The following is a 16,242-nucleotide window of genomic DNA, read 5'->3' as shown; positions in this document are numbered from 1 at the left end:
ACTCTCCCCAGAAAAGGTACGGATTTACTACTACCTATAAACTTCAGAAGCGTCATGAAGAAAATTCAAGATTTGCATGCCACTCTTGCTCTATATACTCCAGATACGGCCCTTTTAACAGAAACCTGGCTAAAACTAGACATCTCTAGAGTGAAATGCTTCCCCCAGGGTACAATTTACATAGGCTAGATAGACAATAGAAAAGAGGTGGGTGGTATTGCCTTTCTATACAAAAACAATCTTAATTTAGAAACTTCAGACCTAACCATCCAAACTTTAATAACACCGAAATACTGTTTACTAAACTAACAATTAATCCAAAGAAACATCTGAATATGGTGGGAACCTACATCCCATCTGGGAACAATCTGACTACTCTAGAACACATTGTAAATTGGACAGCAACATCCCTCTCTCAGGAAACGATTATAATGGGTGATTTTAATGTAGACTGGCTCTCCTGTAACTCTGAAAATCCCTCTGACCACATTAACCTAGATAGTTTTACAAACAGTCCAAACTAGTACTAGAGTAGACAAAACATCAAAGAAACATTCAATCCTGGACTGGATCCTTACAAACAGGCTAAATTTCACATTCAGCAACAGTGATCAGAACAGTGCATACTTGGTTTGTTATTTACTTAGAGTATACAGCACCAATCACAATAAAAATGCAAACTAAATATGTACCAGTGTTCTGATCACTGTCACCGAATGTGATCTATGTCTGATCACTGTCACCGAATGTGATCTATGTGCTCTTCCATTATTGCTTTCATTGTAATTTACATGTTTTTTTATTTTTTAGGTAAATTGACAAGTATATATTACTTGTTACTTATATGTATAACTTAGATCTGATGAAGCTCTGACAAATGTTAAAGCACCATCTTTTGTTTTTACTTACTAAATCATGGGTTGAACAAGTTGTGATGCCCGTGCACTATCCCAGCAATCAAGGAGCCTCAATCCTCACCATTAACACCAGTGAGGGGCATCCATATAGGGAAAGTATAATAAATACACACACAGTAAAGTATAATTTCCCTTAAGAGCACACAGAGATCACAGTCAGTCTCGGGCTGGTTTCTCCCTTTCTCTCCAGGTCCCCAATAAGATGCCCCACTGGCACAGCTATAGAGTCTAGATCTCAGCCCAGTGGGCAAGCTAAAACCTCTAGCACCCTCTCTGTCCAACCAGTGCTTCTTATCCCTGCCCAAGTAGCTGAAACACACACACTTTGAGATAAGAGTTATATACAACCACACAGACACTCCTGTGGAAGGCTGGCACAGGTTCTCCAGCTGTGCCCCTTTTCTGCTCAGTCTAAAAGGTAGTATCAGCTGCCACCAGCCACTATTATCAGCTATTCAAAGGCCCTTAAAAGGGTGTCCAATTATTACTGTGAAATATTACTATCCAAATGGTAAGTGTGACCTAACAGTCAAGACTTATTTGGAGTGACTTGGTATAGCATCACTACATACATGCAATGTACTCTTAGAGCTTAAATTATCTTTACACAAAACAGCCACCATTGAAAGGTTTAAAAATATTTAATAATAAATAATAAAACCACAAGGCATTACTTCTTACTGCACAGTGCTAGTCAAGAGTTCACAGATCACAGAGAAATGTTTAAAACAATGTTCAATCATAGCCTCACCTCAGGCTATGTGCCCACGGAATGGCGCACAGCGACGGTTATCCCACTGCACAAAGAGGGAGCCACCATGGACCCCGGAAACTACCGCCCCATTAGCCTGACGAGCCTGGTCTGCAAGGCTATGGAACGTATCATCATGGAACTTATAAACAATGACATTGGTACTCTCCAAACTTAGGACCCTACCCAGTTCGGGTTTGTAAAAGGCAGATCATGTCTCCTAAACCTGATAGACTTCTTTGAAGTGGTCACCAAAGCCGTAGATGAGGGTAAGGTGGTTCACACAGCCTATCTAGATCTCGCCAAGGTTTTTGACACCATCCCCCACTCTGGAATTATAGATAAACTTACTAAACTAGGTATACATCCCTATGTCACAAGATGGGTTGCCAACTGGCTCACTGACAGAACCCACACTGTGAAAGTAGCAGACTCCAATCCAACTTCAGACCAGTGACAAGTGGAGTACCACAGGGTTCAGTCCTGGGTCCTCTCCTGTTTGGTATCTACTTCATTGAAGTACAGGCTAACACAGAAGGTCTTTGGTTAATGAAGTTTGCAGATGACTGCAAACTAGGAGCCATAATCAAAACTCCAAAAGATGTGGACATCCTACAAAAGGGCCTTGATGAGACAGATGCCTGGTGTCAAAGCCATGGCCTCAAGCTCAATGCCAAAAAGGGCATTGTCATCCCTTTTGGTAAAAGCTCTGTACCCATGAACTACCACATAGGCGGTAGTCTACTTAACACCGAAAGTGTGATAAAAGACCTTGGGACACAGGTGGACAGTAGTCTCTCCTTTGATAATCACATCACCACAGTACTCAGAAAATCCTTCTACGTGGCACTCCTCATCACAAAAGGTTTCTCATCCAGGAAAAAAAGAGGTCATTGTTCCCCTCTACTCATCACACATTAGACCCATTAGAGAGTACAGCGCTCCTTTTGGTATGTACCTCACAAGACATCTACAACAACTGGAAAGGCTGCAGAAATACCTCACAAAGAGGATTACTGGCCTCAAACAGATGCCCTATGCAGACCATCTAAAAAAACTGCAGCTTTACGTTGTCACATATCGCCTACTCAGAGGAGATCTCTGCCTAACACACAAAGCTATGTCAAACTCAGAGCTTTTGGACATGCTCCACTTAAAGAAATCCCAATCCCTCTGAGCTACATGCTCTAGGGACCTAAACCTTGTCACCACAATAAACAGAACATGCTGTAGGGATAGATTCCTGTCCCAGAGACTTCCCATACGCTGGAACAAACTACCTATCTATATCAAACAAAGCTCCTCATTAGCACTCTTCAAGAAAAATCTTGATGATTGGATGGGAGATAGGAAATTCACCCTGGGGATCACCTCTGTGGTTCTGCTCGACAGTGGCACAGGAAAATAATTTTCTTGGGTGGTGAAAGCCAGGGTACCTTTTGGCTAGGCTTATATAGGGCCTAGGGCCAATAGCCTAGTACCTACCTATGAACCTATAATACCATAGAAAAGTTTTGACATCACAGAAAAACAATCTAGCCTAATGTTCCTATTTCCTAGCTATATCTAAGAGAAAACGCAGCTTTAAATACTTACATATAGAAACAGGAAGTGCTGATGATGTTGGATGTTCTCAATACAAATTGCTCAGAGCTCTCTGATTCTCTCTCTTTAAATTGATAACACAGAGCTGCTTCACATGACATCATTCTTCACAATTCTCTGGTGTTCCCAGGCTAACAGAAACTACATTTACATTCTTTACACCTGGTCAGAAACCAGAGCAATAAATGACATTTATACATGCAAATTCTAGCCATTAACTCTGGTCTTAAAACAATAGGCAGGATGCCTCCCTCTAGACATATCAGCTCCGAATTTTGACATCAAAAACCGTCATAAAATGCTTGACTTAGCTTTCTTACAGCAGAGTGCACTGTTGTTACATTTTTTGCAGTTCAATATCCAATGCAGTCTTTTCACATTTAAGAGAACAAGCCTGTGGCTTACACTGATATTTAAAAATGACAGAATTATCTACAAAATTCTATGTGGCTAGGCTGGTAGCCTTTACCTACCTTCACACAAGTAATACTAGCTTGAATCCTGCTTTCTTGTTTTTAATAAGAATGCAAGGTGATCTTTAACATGGATCTTACGCTGGTATTTATGACAACCATTTATTTGAGCACATCAAATGCTGTTATCATTCCTGTACAAGTGGTTCATTTTTTGTTCTTCCTTAAAGAAAGTGTTTACTACTCTTAAGGCTGGAAAACTAGATTTCCTCAGTACTAGGTTTAATTGTCTATCTACATATACATATACACAGATACAAGATCATAGAAAATTACTAAGCTAATGGCCCTAGGGCCCTTACAAGCCTAGCCAAGTTCTTACCCTTATTTCTTGATCAGCAACTATTGCCCCATGTCCAAGAGGGACACAGGTGGAATCCCCAGACTGAATTTACGGTAACCCATCCAATTGTCCAGACTGCATTTGAAGAGGGCCAATGAGTTGCTCTGTTTGACATGAAATGGAAGTCTATTCCAAAGGAGTGGTAACCTCTGGGAGACATATCTGTCCCTCCAGCAGGTTTTATTAGTGTCACATACCAGGTTAAGATCTGTAGAGAGAGTGACCTATGTACCATTTGACTTTTGGCTATGAAGCATTTTCAATAACGCAGGGTCAGAGATTGCCTTATTTGCAAGGCAGAGATCACCTCTGAGTAGTCTGTATGAAACAGAATAAAGTGACCATGACTTCAAATGATACCCATAGGACAGATGGTGAAGACCTTGAATTTTCCCTGTGAGGAACCTTTGTGGTTTCTCCATTTGCTGCAGGTGCTTAGAAAGGTACATATCAAAAGAGGCATTGTACTCAATTATTGGCCTGATGAGGGAAGAGTACAGGGAGGTAATAACTTCTTTTTTTCAGAAGGCAATGCCCTTACTTATGAGATGAGCAACACAGAATGCCCTTCTTACCACTGTGGAGACATGGTGGTCAAAGGTAAGGTTACTTTCAACCTGTGTGCTCAGGTGTCTCACCACTGAGTGCATACTTAAGGTGTTGCAATTGATGTGGTAGTTATCAGGAACATCTCTTTTACTGAAATGAATGATAATACATCTTTTTGCATTAAATTTAAGGCCGTGACTTTGGCAGCAATCATTTGTTCATGTAAGACCCTCTTGTAGGATGTTGACATCATTTGGAGAGTCTATGATCACTCCCGGTTTGCAGTCATCAGCAAACTTTGTCAGCCATAGACCTTTAGGTTTTGTTTGCACTTCATAGAAACAGATTCCATACAGTAGAGGTCCCAGGACTGATCTCTGTGGAACACCACTGGTTATAGGTCTGCTACTGGAGGTGGATTCCCCTATTTTGCATATGAGTTCTATCAGCAAGCCAGTTAGTGACCCATCTAAAGGGTTGATGCCTAGTTGTGTGAGTTTGTCAATGATGCCTCAGTGTGGGGATAGTATCAAATGCCTTGGCTAAGTCCAGGTAAGCTGTATGCACAGATTTCCCCTCTTCCAGGGCCTTGGTGACTGTCTCAAAGATGTCCACCAGGTTTAACAGGCATGATCTCCCTTTGACAAATCCAAACTGAGTAGGGTCAAGTGTTAGGAGATTATCTTTGTTGATAAGGTCCATGAAGATTCACTCCATGGTCTTCCAGATAAGGCTAGTCAGGTTAATAGGTCTATAATTCCTGGGGTCAGTGGAAGTACCACCTTTGTGCAAGGGAATAATGGTGGCTGTTTTCTGTTCACCTGGTACAAAGCCGGTGCTTAGCCTATGATTGAAAAGAGTACCAATGGTGTTGCTAATTCATGTTGGAGCCCATGTAGAACACAGCCTGGGATGTTATCAAGTCCCATAGATGCTGTGTTTTTGGCCTTAGAGAGGGCATTTATGACCTACTCTTTAGAGATACAAGGTAGGGAACAGGTGGTAGGGATGTCATGGGGTACGTGTGGAGGGGACAGGGCAGTGAAGTTTTCATGAAAACCTGTCAGCCAGCAGGTTAACTATGTCCACATTAACTACCAGTTCTGCACAAATATGGATCTTTCCTTTTAGGTTACGGATGTACCAATAGAATGCCTTATGGTTGTCCTTTGTTGAGGAAGCTAGTTTGGACTCAGTTTGCTTTGGAGGACTTCACAAGAAATCTTACTTTCTTCTTTAAGCTGAGAAGAGAGTGCTTCAAGTTTAGGAGGGCTCACTCCCTCTTACACTTTGACAGTAAATACCCACACACACACACACACACACACACACACACACACACACACACACACACACACATATAGTTACACACATACATACATACAGGTGTGTGTTTCTTTACACCTCTATAGTGCCTTTTTTAAGCAAGGTTCAAAGGACAAAACTACCACCATAACGGGTACAAGCAAGCAAAATCTGAAGGTAATGCTACTCGGTGCTAGAAGTCTAAAGCTCAAGAAGCACTATCTCGACTCTCTCCTAAAAATGGAGAACATCGATAATTGTGCAATAACTGAGACCTTGTTCAAAGCTCCAGAGAGCACCCCTGCAATACCAGGTTACAACTCATACCACACTTTTCAGTCAACAAACCAGGACCAAAACACTAAAGGTGGAGGAGTGTCCATATTCACCACGGATATTCACAACACCAGGCTAGTTGCCCAACACAATGCATCTGAAATTCTCCAGGTGCAACTAACACTAGGTAAGACTGCAATACAAACTGTAGCTTGCTACAGGTCCCCCACCATGTCCCAAGATTCTCACTACACCTTTCTAAACATACTGGAAAATATACAACCACACACTCTAATACTGGGTGATTTCAACTACCCTGCTATTAACTGGGAAAACTACTCCTGTACCAACAGCTTTGCTCAACAGTTCTTGGAATTCATAAATTCCAACGCCCTAGAACAACTAATTCATAGTTCCACCAGGGGTACCAATATTCTAGACCTGGTCATTACCAACATGGGAGATCGATGCTCCACATCAGTGGTCACCCTCTCGGTCAGATCAGACCATAAGCTAATCACCCTTGACATCCACCCCCTTTAAGGAAACCTCCATAAAAAACTTCTCTAAAGCCAACTTCATGCTTCTCAAGTCAGAAGTAACAAACTTCATGACACTCATGTAGATGGGAACTGGAAGTTCAACTGCTGAATCCTACATTAAGGTGCTGTACGAGCAGCACATTCACTCGTGCATGGACCGAGCCATCCCCAATACAACCAAGACGCTGTCCTCTACAAAAAAGGAAGCCAATCTGGTGGTCCCCTGCCATAAACAAGCTGTACAACAGAAGGAAGAAACTGCTGCAGAAAATAGAAAGCATCAAGGATTCAAAAAACTCCCTCCCCAGCATCAGTAGAAAGCTGAAATCCCTCATAAAATCTTCCAAAGCTAGTTTCGAAAATAAAATTGCAAAATATTCCAAAGACAACCACAAGGCATTCTATAGCTATGTCAAGAATCTAAATGGCAATACTCAGATCTGCTCTGAGCTACAGCAGAATGGCACTAGATATACTTATCCCAAGGATATTGCCAATATCCTGGCAGACAGATTCAGTGCCAGCTTCACCCTGCTCTCACCCCCTAAAGGGCCCATCTCAATACTGAAAGAATGCCAAATTCCGGTAATCACGGACACTCAGGTAAAAAACGCACTCTCCAAAGTCAAGAATACAGCATCGATGGGACCAGATGACATCCCGGGCTGTGTACTGCATGAACTACAAAATGAACTGGCACCTCACCTATGTGTCATGTTTAATCATAGCCTCACCTCAGGCTTCGTGCCCACAGAGTGGTGCACAGCTACAGTCATCCCAGTCCACAAGGGGGGATCCACTTTGGATCCCAAGAACTACAATTCCATCAGTCTGATGAGCCTGATGTGCAAGGCCGTGGAACGTATTATCATGGAACTTATAAACAAAGACATTGGTAACTTTCAAACACTGGACACCTCCTAGTTTGGGTTTGTGAAGGGCCAATTTTGCCCCCTGAATCTGATCGACTTCTTTGAATCAGTCTCCAGAGCTGTGGACGAGGGTAAGATGGTTCACACAGCCTACTTGGACCTAGCCAAGGCTTTAGACACTATCCCCCACTCTGGAATCACAGATAAACTTACTAGGCTGGGCATTAATCCCTACGTCACTCGATGGGTTGCAGACTGGCTTACTGACAAAACACACACTGTAAAAGTAGCCAACTCCAAATCCAGCTCCAGACAAGTGACAAGTGGTGTACTACAGGGTTCTGTCCTGGGACCACTCTTATTTGGCATCTACTTCTCTGAAGTACAGGCCAACACTAAGGGACTCTGGCTTACAAAGTTCCCACATGACGGCAAACTGGGTGTCATTATTGAATCCCCAAATGATGTGGATATACTACAAAAGGGCCTTACAGAAACAGATGCCTGGTGCCAGAGACATGGGCTCAAGCTAAATGCCAAAAAATGTATAGTTACCCTGTTTGGGAAAAACACATACCTGTGAACTACTACATAGGTGGCAGTACACTAAACACCAAAAGTATGATAAGAGACGTAGGGACACAGGTGGACAGTGGTCTCACCTTTGATAACCACATAGCCACAACAGTTAGAAAATCCTTCTACGTGGCACATCTCATCACTAAGGGCTTTTCATCCAGAAAAAAGGAGGTCATTGTTCCTCTGTACTCATCCCTCATTAGACCGATTATAGAATACAACGCCCCGTTTGGTATGTACCTCACAAGACATCTGCAACAACTAGAAAGGCCACAGAAATACCTCACAAAAAGAATCACAGGCCTAAAGCAGATGCCTTATGCTGACTGTCTAAAGAAACTCCAGCTATACTCTTGTCACGTATCGCCTACTCAGAAGCAATCTCTGCCTAACATACAAGGCCATGTCAAACCCAGAGTTGTTGGACATGCTCCACTTAAAGAAATCCCAATCCCTTTGAGCCACACGCTCCAGGGATCTTAACCTTGTCATCACGATGAATAGAACATGCTGGAGGGATAGGCTCCTGACTCAGAGACTCCCCATACTCTGGAATAGGCTCTCCATACATGTCAGGCAGAGCCCCTCAATGGCCCTCTTCAAGACGAACCTTGACGATTGGATGGGAGATAGGAAATTCACCCCAGGGATCACATCAGTAGTCCTGCTAGACAGGGGTCCAGGAAAGTAAATATTTGTGGGAAGCAATAGCCAGGGAATCGTTATGGCTAGGCTTGTATAGGCCCTAGGGCCGATAGCCTAGTACCTACCTATGAACCTATGCACTACTTTTTAATCATCAATGGCTAGTTTAGTCTCCATGGCCTTTTCCATTGCTACTTTATTCAGTTTTATTGTTACATTCACCTTTCTTATTGTAACTAGGCCACAGCTGAGAAAGGTTCAGTCCACCAACCTGCTGTTAATAGATGGATGGATAGCCAGACAGACAGAGATGAATATGGGCTGAAGGGAGATGCAGCTAAGTATATTTATATGAACAGAATAGTGGATGACGTGTAAAGCATCTCTGAAGGGGTTGTAGTTTCAACACAGTAAAATAATTCCAGAAGAAATACAAGAGACATAAGGCAGTTCTTGTGTGTAAATAAATAAATAAATAAATAAATAAATAAGCGTTTTTTCCTTTTAAGCATGATCTTCAGGTTATCCAGAAGATTAGGAAATAAGCAGAGTAAACTGTCCATTCAGAGCTCATCTGCTGTCACATGACTTGTTTTATGAGTGACTGAGATCACATATTAAATGAGCCTTCAGTCTCCCCAGACCAAGGACCAATCCCAAACTGGGCGACTGTTCAGCTTGGTATGGGAGTCTGTATCATCAGTACTTAGCAGTATCTCTTCTGTCATCAGGACCTTCACTGTACCCTTGTTTATTAGGAGAAACTTTGCTAGTGACTTCAAAAAACAGGGAAATTAGTAAATATATAAGACAGCACTTGCTCATTATATGATTTTTCTTCTATTCTACTTCCTATGCTAATCTAATCAATCTGAAGCAATGAGACCCTCTGGGGTCACCCATCATGGGTTAGAAGATGGACATTGTAGGGCATGATGGGTGTTGATGAGAATATGTAACTTGTGTTATCAGTGCAGTTTGGCTTGAAGTATTTTGTAACTTATAATAAGCACTTGTCCATACTTTTTCTGTTTCTTGCCACGGACACTTGATTACATTTGTGGTAAATGAGGCTGTACTGCCTCCGGATTATATTTAATTTGCTTCATGCTGCACTGCAGATTGCAAAATGTAATAAGCACTTGTCAGTACGACTCTAACAGTATGACTGCATGTTTAGTCTTGGTAACAGCTGTTGTTCCTTAGCTGTTCAAGTGTTTCCTCTACTGCCTACACAATTCTCACCCTTCTCGTAAGTTTCTTCCAGTAAAATATTGCTTAAGACTCCCTACGACTATTTGTTTTTGGAATGCTTCTCAGTTGGAACACGTCCCATTTAGATAACATGCCAACATGCCCACCTCCCACCACCAATAGCAGATGCTTCTCACTGCTGAGATAAATAGGCTAACAGAAACGGGAAGGTAGATTTTGCAACCTGTTCTCAACACTTATTTTTCTTTTTGTTAACCGGATAGGTGGGCTGGGTCCACAGACCCTTTTCAGTCACAATCTGAGCTCAAGGAGCAAAAATTACAAAGACAGTTCAGTAAAACAATAAATAATATCAATCCACGGAAGTCACAAAACAGTATGAAGTCAGAATTGCAAATGCTCTCACAGTTAATTATAAACTTAATGTTACAGACTAGTATGTGCATATGAGGTTTAAAATACAAGCTACAGAAACGTAAATACAAATTATGTAGTAAACAGATTAAAGAAATTATTCATTGAGAAAGTTTAACACTGAAACAGTCTGATATTTCAGCCACTGATGTGATACGGCTTTCCTATGGAAGTGATAGTTCAGTGATGATTAAAAGGGACAAATCTACAGAAGGAACAAGGGTGGAAAACATTATTTCATGCTTCAAAACATTAGAAGTATCTAAGTCTGCCTGAATTAGTGACAAGTAGGAAGAAGTCATTCATTAGTCCCAAAACTTCCAAGCAGCGAACAGAGCAGTCAGACATTCGGATCATCACAGGTAATCTAACTTTCCCCCTTACTCATGACCTGTGAGACAGCTAGAGCAGATGTGCATAGCCAAGCCAGAATTTGAGTGATAATTAATTGCTGTATTTCTCAGCTCATAAATAAGAACTTCTGGTAAACAATCATAACGAACGTTAAAATAAATGTTAATAAATAAAACATAAAAAATGCTCTGTTCTACTTTATAAAGTTAAAGTCAAATTGCAGAAAGTCTAGTAAAATAATGAGAAAACATTCATTGCAATGATCCAAAACTGTCCTGGTTAGTACAGTCCAAAACATCCCATGCAAGCAAAATAATATATGTTTGCCATAGCAAGTAACTAGATGGTTTTAACTAGCTAAACAAAGTAGAAACTGCACAGAAAACAATGCCCCATCATTGAGTTGTTAAGTTACCATGGTCAAAAAAATAACTTTGGCAATCTAGTCTAACAGAGACTTTCCTTGTATTCTCTCTAGACTTAATTCAGCCCAGACAGTATACAGTAACGGACTTAATAGAACAATGTCAAAGTCCTTCAGACTTACTGATAATGACCCCAAGGACAGCCACAACAGGAAGTTAAAGTCACATCTGTCAGTTTCACGTCAGACATCAGTACACTTGTAATGTTCACTGTTGCAAGGGTTTGGGTCCAAATCCCAATGACAGTGAAATCTGAGTGTGAGACTGATACTGAAGAAGTCGATAAGGGAGGTGAGGCAAAAGTCGACAACCAGCACTTTCATCTCATGTGGCTAGTAATGTGGAGTCTCCCTGCTGCAACAACACTCTCTAGTGGAGGTAGTGTGATACTGCAACATAAAGAAAACAGTAAGGGCATGACTGGTTCCCCATGAGCAGGGATCAGAAATGAAGTCACTAGCAAGACCCAAGCACTGTGTTCACTGCATGTGGTAGGTACGTCTGGGACCCACTACATTGGCATACACTGCAGTAACCCCAAATGGCTGACACTCAATAAATCAAAAAAAAAGAAACAATGCTTTATCTAAGGAGCAAGCCTCCCTGCACCTCCCACACCAACTATTAATTTTATATACCAACTCTGAGATCGTAAAACAGTGGAGAAAATACAAAACCCTAGTCCCCACTGTGCAGTGATCCCTCCAAGTAAATGCCAAGATCCTGCAATGAACCAGCAGTTCAGTAAAACAAACTTCCTTCGCAGGTGTTCAATGTACTAGATGTACGATGAAACACACTGAACCTGATACATATATGTGTATGTGTGTGTGTGTGTGTGTGTGTGTGTGTGTGTATGTGTGTGTGTATGTATGCATGTGTGTGCGTGTGCGCGTGTTTATTGTATGTGTGTGTATGTGTGTGCGTGTGCGCGCGTTTATTGCATGTGTGTGTGTATGTATACACATGCGTGCATGTAAAACAGGAAAACAATTGGTTATAGTACCTTGCATGACAGGTATTGTAATTTCCTGGTCCATAATCAGTAAACCACCCAGTACTGGCAATGTCCCCTCTTCAGCTTCAAGAGGTGCATCTTGTTAAAAGCAGTGTTTTATAAACATGCATGAATCTTTTGTTCATATGTGACTATCTAAAATCACAATACCATGTTGTTGCCATACATACTATACAAATGAAAGCCTGATCTTAGCAGTGACTTCTTACATTTTCTGATGTAAAACTGGCAGACAGATGTTCTCTACTATCAGAATGTGAACAATTATCATATCTGTTTAAAAGGCTATGGTTATAAATTAAAATAGTGTGCTCAAGTCAACTTTTACTAAGTTCAGTTGTTCTTTGTTCCCTTAAATAAAAGCATCTTTCTCTATGTACATGCCCATCATGATAGTAATTCTCTGCAGTTTACAACAGAGGAGTCATCTTTGTTAATAAGTTATTAACACACAAATTACTCATTCATTCACTCCTCCCATGCCATTATTATCCAGTTAAGGCATGTGAGACAAACACAGCTGATCCTGGCACTCACTGGGCATGATGCAGGGAAACTAAAACTGCAACAACAAAAGGAAGGCCATAGAATAGGAATTCTGACAGCAATACAATATGCCAGTTCTGAAACATAATTTTTAGACAGGGACCTTGTACAAACTACATGTTGACCCACCTACAGGCAAATCTTTGGCTAAGGATAATGGATCCTGTTAGCCAGGCCATAATGACCCTGACAGGAAGAATGAAAGCTCCAGACTCATTTAAGGGCCACCAAGCCTATCATAAAAGGATGAAGGAAGTCCAAAAAGCCAAGAGTAGCACATGGCTAACCTAGAAGGATATAACTGCATCAGGGATTATTTAGTGGCCCACCAAAGAACAAGCTCTGATGGAGGAAGCTGAAACTGAAAGACAAACTCAAACACTTCAAAACAACTTCTAATGGACAACTCAGCCTTAAAAGGATAAATGTTGTATCTCAACATTAAGCAGTTAGGGATATAACCTACTATCTGATAACATAGGATGTAGGGATTCATGAATTTTAAAATACAATATGGCAGGGAGACAGGAAATCAGACCTGGTTATTGATCTAGGGAGCACTGACTGGAGATGGGACTTGAATGGTGTAGGGAACATTTTAGAGAATTCTAGATGGGAAGAAGGCATGATCCATGTGACAGTCTATCTATTTATTTCAGTTTGTTAACTGGGTAAGTGGACTGGTCACATGACTTTATTCAGTGATGACCCGGAGTCTTAGTAAGCCGCAAAGTACAGTTTTACAATCAACACCAAGTTTAATCAGTACCTCTAGACAGGATTAAGGCTATAAGCTGTTTCAAGCATCATGCATGCTTTCATGCATCTGGAGCGTTTCTCCCCGGGCCTCCGCTGAAAACAGGCTCTGTGGAACCTAGTCGGACATTCCCGGTCAACAAATGTTAAATAAATAAATAAATAAAATAAAATAAAATAAAATCCTGCAGACCAAGGCTTGATTCCCTTCTCCACTGCTTACCTGCTGAGTGACTTTGAGGAAATCGCTTAACCAGAGTGCTTCTAGATTGCCTCTAAAATGAAGCTTACATATAATGGGTTTGCCTGGTTAACAAATAAATAAAATAAATGTCTATCAATGTTCATGTGTATACTGACTTCTGCTAACTGGAATGTGATATGAATATTTATCACAGGAGCTGCGTCTAATGGTTGAAAGGATGACGGATTATAAAGGAAAGCATGTGTCGATGTGCGGACGTACTGGCCTCTCTAGAGGTACATACTGTTCACAGTACTTTACTGGAACTTTTAAAATTACCTCTTAAATGCATAACAAAGGCATACTACTATGCTTATGACTTGTTTGCACTCCTCTCACACTGTTCATAAGAAAAGTAAGAATTAACATGGCAACCAGTGTCTTTGAAACACATTGTTTACCTCAATCAACTTATTTTACTCAATACTGTTTGTTTATCTTTGTCTTGAAGAACTGCCTGCTGAATACTGCTTATTGCATTATCTTGGTCTGAAACTACAAATGGGTTTGTTTTTGTCTAGCTGACATACTCCACCCTCCCCCCCCAAAAAAAAGTAAATCAGTGTATCTTAGTTAAGTGGTATGCAAGAACCAGCTGAGATGACTACAGCTGAAATGAGTACCTTTTACGCTTCATTAAGGCATCTTTTTCTTTTCAGCACCCGGGCCTTTTACAATCTTCCGGAAGCAAAGGAAGTAAGTGTTTTAAGAGTTCAATTTACACAGTGTTGCAGGAAGCTGGACCTCTGCCAGTAAACTCCCCCCCACTCTATTTTTTTGTTGCATTACTCTTCAACTCAAGCTCTGCACAAGTTCATCGCTGTCTAATGCGACAGAATGCAGCATCCTGAGGGTACAGTACGTAGCTGAAACACTGCCAAATCCTGCTACCAAACCCAGAAGAAAAACAAATGAAACTAAACTAATTTAGTAAGGCTTTTACCCTATAAGCACGTAAACATTTCAGTAACTTTAAAAACAAGTGCTTTGTAAACACTGCACAATATTACTCTAAAAATGTTACATTTATTTTGCAGTTTACCACTCCAGTACATACAATTACCATGTAGCTGTGGAGCAATTTTAGACTGTATCTCATCAGTGAAGTTACTATATTTTAAAACGTCACTGATGTCATAGCCGTTTGTCACATTAACTGCTTACTCACCTGTTAAGTAAGTTAAAGAACACAAGAATGGCAGGTTGATTCCTATTTTGTGGAGATTGGTAACCCATATATAAGAATGTCTGATGCTTGCTCAAAGCTTTCCCAGACAGATAAGGTCAACAGGAAAGCATAGGTCAATACGAGGGCTTCAGCGGTATTGAATAACTTGCCTTTAATCTTCAAGAAAATCAGCAATATTGGCAGGATTAAGATATATTTGGATTTGCATGTTAGAGATAATGTTCTGGGTGATTTAGCAGGTGTATAGACAGTTTATCTGCTCAGAACCTATTTGTTTGAGAAAAATGTTACATTTTGTGATGCCAGAGTACTAATAGCTTAATTTCCCCTACCACCCCTCCCCCCATGATCATACTTTACCTAAAGCTTGTGAATGGACACAATTCTACCTAGGCTGTGTCAGTAGGAAGTCTGGAGCAGTGCATACAGTTTATGCAACCATAGCTCTCAACCTTCCATCTCCAAAATGAGGAACACTAGCCCTCATAATGTGGAACAAATGGACAAAATGTGGAACACATACTAATGGCTTACGAACAACTTCAACTAAGAAGGTCATAGGGTGGCTAAAATATGCTGTTTTTACTTATAAAGATCTTTTAATGAATTAATACAATTCATTTCTATTTACCATAGATTTCACTTAACAATTTCCTGACACTGAATGTGTGACAGACCCTTTCAATGTGGAACTTCGAGGAACGTGAACTTTTTAAGACCCCAAATGAGGTACGTTCCTCGTAATGAGGTACACTTGAGAGGTGTGTATGCAACACATGATCAGAAATAAAAATGACAAAATAAAGGCTGTGCTTTTTTGTTAACAAGAATTCCAACTTCACTCCTCAGCCAACACCTTCAGAGTTTAAATAATTAAAAAACATATTCATACTTAAAAAAAACTTATTTAACGTTAAACAATGGCAATTAACATCTAACTATTATAGAACTACTGGGTTTATGGATAAATATCACAAGCCTAGTCAATAATCAGAGGTCAGAATCAATCCTACTAATTTGCATCTGAGGTAGTCTGTAATCATTATACCAACCCCTCCCCCCTTTTGTGCACATTCATTGCTCATACCTATATACTTTAATGTATTACATTTAAAAAAAACATTATTTATTTCTGTAATAAATATTGTCTAATATAAACAAATTCTATTTTAAGATTTTTTTTCTGATCTAAAACTGCTGGTTTTAGATTACAGACATTACCTC

At 40.5% G+C, this 16,242-nt stretch overlaps 1 protein-coding gene across 2 annotated transcripts in view; it reads right to left on the bottom strand.

The window, feature by feature from the left end:
* SH2D5 (SH2 domain containing 5) overlaps nucleotides 1–14,504 on the bottom strand; it is a 260,846-nt gene extending 246,342 nt beyond the window's left edge. For both annotated transcript variants that reach the window (XM_044063177.1, XM_044063176.1), the window contains exon 1: nucleotides 14,453–14,504. The gene's annotated coding sequence lies outside the window, so the exon portion shown is untranslated. The remainder of the gene's footprint in view (nucleotides 1–14,452) is intronic.
* Nucleotides 14,505–16,242: the final 1,738 nt, after the last annotated feature.

This window comes from Protopterus annectens, chromosome 2.part1 (genome assembly GCF_019279795.1).
Source record: "Protopterus annectens isolate FY-2018-M chromosome 2.part1, PAN1.0, whole genome shotgun sequence".
Taxonomy (NCBI): domain Eukaryota; kingdom Metazoa; phylum Chordata; order Ceratodontiformes; family Protopteridae; genus Protopterus; species Protopterus annectens.
The sequence above is the reverse complement of the archived record's forward strand: the minus strand, read 5'-3'. Positions and strand labels throughout refer to the sequence as shown.